General features: G+C 45.4%; 1 long non-coding RNA gene across 1 annotated transcript in view; it reads right to left on the minus strand.

Annotated features, from left to right (window-relative positions):
* Gm41759 overlaps positions 1–4,937 on the minus strand; it is a 5,021-nt gene extending 84 nt beyond the window's left edge. The window contains exons 1-3 of the long non-coding RNA XR_877503.1: positions 4,611–4,937; positions 1,424–1,535; positions 1–450 (exon numbers count right to left, since the gene is read on the minus strand). The exon at positions 1–450 is cut by the window's left edge and continues 84 nt beyond it. This is a non-coding gene — a long non-coding RNA (predicted gene, 41759). The remainder of the gene's footprint in view (positions 451–1,423; positions 1,536–4,610) is intronic.
* Positions 4,938–7,748: the final 2,811 nt, after the last annotated feature.

Below are 7,748 nucleotides of genomic sequence, written 5' to 3' on the forward strand. Positions count from 1 at the left end.
CAACTTCCAGGAGTCGGTTCTTCTACCACTCTTTAATGCAGGATCTCCCTTGTTTCTGATGTGCCACACACTCCAAGCCCGCTGTCCCACAATCCTGCAAGCTTTCAGGCCACAGTAGGGGTGCTCAGGTTGCAGATGTATGTCTAGCATTTTTATGTAGGATCTGAGGATCCAACTCGGGTTGTCTGGCTGGCACAGCAAGCATCTTTTACCTGCCAAGCTGATCCACTTTGTCCTGCTTCTCTTTTCCCGCCTGTACTGGCTGGTTGTGTGTGTCAACTTAACACAAGTTAGAGTCCTCAGGGAGAAAGGAGCCTCCCTTGAGGAAATGGCTCCATGAGATCCAGCTGTAAGGCATTTTTTCAATTAGTGATCGATGGAAGAAGGCCCAGCTCACAGTGGGTGGTTCCATTCCTGGGCTGGCTGTCCTGGGTTCTATAAGAAAGCAGACTGAGGGGGATGGAGAGATGGCTCAGCGGTTAAGAGCACTGACTGCTCTTCCAAAGGTCCTGAGTTCAAATCCCAGCAACCACATGGTGGCTCATAACCATCTGTAATAAGATCTGACACCCTCTTCTGGGGTATCTGCTATAGTGTACTTAGATATAATAAATAAAACTTGAAAAAAAAAAAAGAAAGCAGACTGAGCAAGCTAGGAGCAAGACAGTAAGCAGCACCCCTCTATGGCCTCTGCATCAGCTCCCGCCTCCAGGTTCCAGCCCTGTCTGAGTTCCTGTCCTGACTTCCTCTAGTGATGGACTGTGGTCTGGAAATGTAAGCCAAATTAACCCTTCCTTCCCCAATTTGCTTTTTGGTCAGGGTGTTTCACCACAGCCATAAAACCCTGAGTAAGACCCCACTCTACAAATCCAGATGTCCTTAGGTTTCGTTTCCTTGAGTTTTCCCTTTCCTGGCCACCATATACTACTGGTTTAGAAGTGTGCCCCTGAAACTTGAGCTGTCTCAATTTCTCAGCAAACGCTCTTAGCCACTGAACCTTCTTCTCCTTAGCTCCTGCAATAGCTCTTTAACTAGTTCTCGATACTTACTCTTCGCACCCCATAAGGGCAAACTATAATCCTTTTCTTGCCATTGACTTTCACAAACATAGATACGTTGCCATGAGTTCTCATGGCAGCCAAATAGGCCCAAATTCATGTCACCATATGACCCAGTCTGTCTCTCACTATCTTCCTGCCCCAAGCTTCATCCATGATACTTACAGTCATTCTGACTCTGGAAATGGCAAGCCTCCACGTTCTCACACTTTTTTTTTTCCTCCTTCTTGGTGGTATGCCTTTCTTTGCCAAAGGAAACTGTATATGCCTCAAATCCTGTTCCCAGTGTCTCACTGGTTAATTCCATCTCGCTCTCTACCCACGGTTAATGGCACCCTGCATAGATCCAACATATTTGTTTGTACCTCAGATGGCCTTTGCATAAGGAGCTGGCAGCTTGCTTTGAAGGAAGCTGTGGGCAATGTGAGCATGCAGAGTGTCCTGTCCAATGGTACATCTCAGCCACTAGCATGGTGCCTTGAATGGAGAGATACAAGGTTTGCTAAATTGAAATAAATGTATTGCAAATTAAGCAGTTGGATTCTGAAAGGAGCAGGAACAATGCTGGGCTCAGTAAATTTAATGTAATCATATTTTTATGAACACAGAGACCTTATCAGCGTGTGAAAATTTACTGAAGGAGTTGGGGGTATATTTTGAGGCAGGATAATATTCTGTGTGCTTTGCCTATTTTGACACATCCTTCCCATCATGGACCCACCTTTGCGAGCCTATCCCACAGGGGGAAATGCACTGTGTCAGAAACTCTGATATTCTCTATGAGATTTTCATTTCTTCACTTCCTTGGCAAGGGGAGTTCCAATCATTTAAGAAAGAAACACAGGCTGGAGAGATGGTTCAGTGGTTAGGAGCACTGACTGCTCTTCCAGGTCCTGAGTTCAATTCCCAGCAACCACATGGTGGCTCACAACCATCTGTAATGGGATCTAACACCCTCTTCTGGCTGTGTCAGTGTGCACTGTGGTGCAGTGCCACCCCTGGGCATGAGAGGTCTTGGGTTGTGTAAGAAAGCAGGCTGAATGCTGAGTGGTCGCCTTTACTCCCAGCACTCTGGAGGCAGAGGCAGGTGGATCTCTGTGAGTTCAAGGCCATCCTGGTCCACAGAGCTAGTTCCAGGACACAAAGAAATCCTGTCTCAAAAAAGAAAAAAATGTATATATGTATGTATGTATGTATACACACACACACACACACACACATATATATACATATATATGTATATATAATTTGTTACTTGTAGTTATGATAAGTATTTTATAGTTATTACTAAACTGCCTTGTGAGGACTTAATCCAAGTTTGGGAAGTACTTTTTGGAAAAGAAAAGTATGGTTAGGTATTAGATACACATGTACTAGGTCACAGTTACTGTACTTGAGCTTAAATTTTGAGAAGTGTGAAGAGACCACAAACATGGATCGTCTGCCCTAGCCAAGGTTCCGAATGTCTTTCTCCTTAGCAACTGTTGGACAGACACCTTCCCAGTGCCTCTCCCGATAACCATGATTCTTGTTCTCTCTAGTCATTGTTCTCAGAAAGGAAACAGTGTGTTCTCTCTGCTTGTGGTTCAGAAGCAAGACGAAGCCACATTTTAAAGCACTTTGTAGACATCATGCAGACCAGAAGCGGTATTTTAGAAGTGAACACTCCCAGAGCCAGGCCAAAGGCGAGCGGTTCACAAGGAACCTGGGGAGTTTCTGCCTCTGGAGGAATTTCTCACTTATTAAGACAAGAACCAAATAATGGAAACTTTAGGCCCAATTATGTTCCCTCAGATGGGAAGAAGTTGCCAGCCCTGGAGACACTTTACTTTGAGGCCCCGCCAGGAGCTGAAGACAATACAACTAAGCATTGGCTTAGGAACATGGTCTTCTACAAAGACGTGGGATTCTTGGAGCAAAACACGGGCACCCTTTTGGGAGGTCTTTGTTTTCATATAACGGAAGATTTTTAATCTAGAACTTTCTGCTTCTGTTTTAAATCCTAGCTCCCCCTTTGAGACTTATAGAAAAGAAACAAAGATAGAAACGTAGAGCTACAGAGGGAAACAGAATTCTCTCCCACCCCCCACCCCCACCCCCTTGTTCCCTTGTTGGTGGGAGCTCATCATGGAGCCTGAATTGGTCTCAAACTCACAGCAATCCTCCTGCCTCTCAAATACTGAGATTATAGATGTGTGCACTGCACCTGACTAGGTTTTCTTCTACATGCTTGGTGGTGTGTGTGTGTGTGTGTCTGTGTTACTTTGTTTCTTTGTTGTTTGTCTGATTTTTGTTTTGTTTTGTGTGTTTTGTTGTTTGAGACAAACTCTCATGACTGTGTATTTTTGGCTGGCCTAGAACTTGCTATATGCACCAGGCTGACATCAAACTCACAGAGATCTGAATCTGCCTGACTCTGATTCCTGGGTGCTTAAAAGCATGGCAATAATGTGTTTTTATAATAGCTGTCAGGACTTCTTAGGAGAAATGAATCATTAGGAAAAAAAATAGATAAGGGGCTGGAGAAATGGTTCAGTGGTTAAGAGTTGTGGCTGCTCTTCCAGAGGTCCTGGGTTCGATTCCCAGCACCCACGAGACAGCTCACAACTGTTCGTAACTCAGTTCCAGGGTATTTGACATCCTCATACAGACATGCACACAGGCAAAATATCAATGCACATGAAATAAAAATAAGGGCTGGAGAGGTGACTCAGCGGTTAAGAGCACAGACTGCTCTTCCAGAGGTCCCAAGTTCAATTCCCAGCAACCACATGGTGGCTCACAACCATCTGTAATGGGATTTGATGTCCCCTTCTGGTGTGTCTGAAGAGACTAATGTTGTACTCATATACATAAAATAAATATATAAGTAAATACATCTTAAAAATACAAAAGAAAAGAAAGAAATGCTGGGATTTCAGATGCATTGGCTGGGCATTGGTGGCACACGCCTTTAGTCCCAGCACTTGGGAGGCAGAGGCAGGTGGATTTCTGAGTTCGAGGCCAGCCTGGTCTACAGAGTAAGTTCCAGGACAGCCAGGACTACACAAACCCTGTCTCCAAAAACCAAAAAATAAATTTAAAAAAAGAAAAAAGAAATTCAGTCAGCTGCCCTTGAATAATCTGTCAGTTGAAGGTCTCTAATAGAAAGCAAAATAAGGGCCGGAGAGATGGCTCAGCGGTTAAGAGCACTGACTGCTCTTCCGAAGGTCCTGAGTTCAAATCCCAGCAACCACATGGTGGCTCACAACCATCCGTAATGAGATCTGATGCTTCTTATGTGGTGTCTGAAGTCAGCTACAGTGTATTTACATATATATAATAAATAAAGAAATCTTAAAAAAAAAAAAAGAAAGCAAAGTAAACAACTCACAAGAGGGAGTCAGAAGTGGCCATTTCAGCGCCATGGGCAGCTTGTAGACTCAAGAGCAGGGAACAGTACAAACCCGATGTTCACAGCACTGGCAGCTTACCAATCCTTCTTGGCTTCAAGGACTCACAATATAGATCACAGTAGAGTGCTTGCCTATCATGGAGCCCGTATATACTCACCCCAGCATGAACATGGAACTCAGAGGACAAATTGAGAAAATTGGCCCTCTTCTCCATGTGGGTCTCAAGGCTCCAACTCAAGCTTCTAGGCTTTGCAGCAAGCACCTTCACTTAGGATCTCTTTGCCTCGTCCCTTTCATAAGGACTAAGGAAGAATAAGAAATCTCATTCAGTGGGTAAGGTGCTTTAACCACATGAGTATCAACTGACCAGTCATAAAAAACCTAGTCGCTAGACTCAAACAGCGGTGGATAGTGTGAAATGAAATATAGGCTGTCTTAGGGTTCTCATTGCTGTGAAGAGACACTGTGACCAAGACAAATCTTATAAAGGACAACATTTAATTGGGGTTGGCTTACAGGTTCTGAGGTTCAGTCCATTATTGTCACAGCAGGCAGGATGACAGCACCCAGGCAGGCATGGCGCTGGAGGAGCTGAGAGTTCTACATCTTCATCCAAAGGAAGCCAGGAGCAGACTGTCTTCCAGGTGGTGAGGAGGAGGAGTAGGGTCTCAAAGCCCATCCCCACAGTGACATACTTCCTCCAACAAGGCCACGCCCACTTCAACAAGGCCACACCCACTCCAACAAGCCAACAGGTCCTAATAATGTTACTCACTGGGTCAAGCATATTCAAACCACCATACGGGCCAAATTATCTAGAAGATCTGAAGAGATCCAACTAACCTAGCACAGATTTATGCTGACTCGCAAGGCCACACTTCCCACTGTTCTCTCCCCAGGCGTAAAAGAAGAAGGTAAAAAAGAAGGTAAAGAAGCCGAACCTCAGATGTGGTCTGGATGCTTTCCAAAGTTGTGTATCTGCAAGCTTGTGTATCTCAGGACCAGTGCTCAAAGCCAGCCCTTGTAAGGAAACTAAGAAGTCACCCTGCAATTGGGGCTGGCAGTCTATCTGTGCTGGTTGATGGTGAAGCACTTACTGTTCTTGGGCTGCCTTGTTGCTAACTCTGTTAGCCATGATTTGGGAGTTTTGTTTTGTTTTGTTGTGGGTTTCTTGGGTTAGGGGAGAGGGTTGATGACTGTGTAGCCCCTGTTGTCCTGAAACTCTGCAGCTCAGGCTAGCCTTGAACTCAGAGATTTGCCTGCCTCTGCTTCCTGAGTGGAGGTATGTGCCACCACTGCTGGGCATTAACCATTAGCCATGTTTTCATTTCTGCATCTCATAATGTGTTGATAAGGAGCTTCCAGATATGAAACTAAACTTCCCTTTTAACGCAGTGAATTCCTAAAGAATTAGGAATTACATGGGCCCATCCAGATAGCACACCAGGAAAAGGTTGTTTTTTTTTTTTTTAATTTTATGTCCTTTGGTGTTTGCCTGCCTGTGTGTATGTGTAAGTGTGGGGAGCGGGTGTGGCGGCAGTCCCAAAGGCGCCAGGGACTGCAGCTAAGTCATATGACTTGCACCTGACTTCCTCATATAAGACACAAACATCTTGAGTGCTGCGCAGGTGTACCAGGATTCAGGTGAATCCAATTTGGTGGAGATTTGCCCCTGCTGCCCTGATTAGCTGAAGCCTCGTGACTGGCGAGGGGGCGTGGCCTGCTGTGCATGGATGGGAACTGAGAGTATAAAAGAGTGAGAGGCCCAGGGTTCGGGGGAGATATAAACAAGGGAGATATAAACAAGAAGAATCAGGACTGAATAAACTGCTGTTAGAAGGACTGGTGGTCGCGTCGTTCTTGCTGGTTGAGAGTGGGCGCGACATGTAAGGGTGTCAGATTCCCTGGAACTGGAGCCACAGAGCTGCCATGTGGGTGCTGGGCATTAAACCTGGATCCTCTGGAAGAGCAGCCAGTGCTCTTAACCACTGAGCCATCTCTCCAGTCCATGGTAAAGCTGATTCCTGACAAGACAGACAGACAGACAACCTAAGTCTGATGCCTGGAACCTATGTGGTAGAAAGAGAAAACCAATTCCACAAGTTGTCTTCTGACCTTAACCTGTGTTACTTGGCATTTACACACACACAGAGACACACACAAACACAGAAGCACACAGACAGACAGACAGACACACACACACTCACACACACATACACACAGACACACACACACAAGATACACACACAAACACTCAGACACACACACTCACACACACATACACACAGACACACACACACAAGATACACACACAAACACTCAGACACACACACTCACACACACACACAGACACACACAGCACACACACAGACACATACACTCAATTAGGTGTTACAAAAATAAATTAGAGCCAGGTGGTGGTGGCACATTCCTTTAATCCCAGCACCCAGGAGACAGAATCCAATGGATCTCTGAGTTAGGGGCCAGTCTGGTCTACAGAGTGAGTTCCAGAACAGCCAAGGCTACACAGAGAAACTCCATCTTGAAAAATAATAATAATAATTAATTAATTAATAAGAATTGCAACACTAAGGAGATGTCTCCGTTAATAAAGTATTACCTGCTGCAAAAGCAGGAAGGCCTGAATTTAGAACCCCAGTGCCCATATAAAAATGCTGGGCATGGTGGCACATATCTGTGATCCCAGGATCCGTGATGAGGGAGACAGGTGGATCGCTGAAATGGTCAGTTCAAGGTTCAGTGAAAGAAACTGGCCTCAAAAAGTAAAAAGACTGACTGAGGAAGACACTGAGTACTAACCTCTGACCTCTAAATGTCCTTGTATATGCATGTGCCCATACATAACACACACACACACACACACACACACACACACACACGCTAATTCAGAATTAGCGTGCCTTTCACATGTAAACTTGTAAGTCCCACATCTGCAGCAACACCTGCCTCTTCTGCAGCTCTCACACCAAGCGAAAATATCATCTGCCCTAAGTCATCCAAGGACCTGGTACCAGTTAGCTACTGCATCTACAACCCAGTTCCTGCTGGAATTATTCAAAGCTGGTTGCCCCTGCCTGCTTTGTACCACTCCTTGAAAACCCCCAATAAAGGCCCTGCCTCCGTGTTCTGTCCCCTTACCCCAGCTAAACAAAACCTGGAGTACTTCCTGTGGCCAGGGGTAACATTGTTACCTGGCATCAGGCATAAAAAAGTTACCCTAATGGCAAGGGAGGGTCCTTTGCTGGGACTTAGGCCCCTGCTGGAGGACTCCCTG

This window comes from Mus musculus, chromosome 18 (assembly GCF_000001635.26).
Source record: "Mus musculus strain C57BL/6J chromosome 18, GRCm38.p6 C57BL/6J".
NCBI lineage: Eukaryota > Metazoa > Chordata > Mammalia > Rodentia > Muridae > Mus > Mus musculus.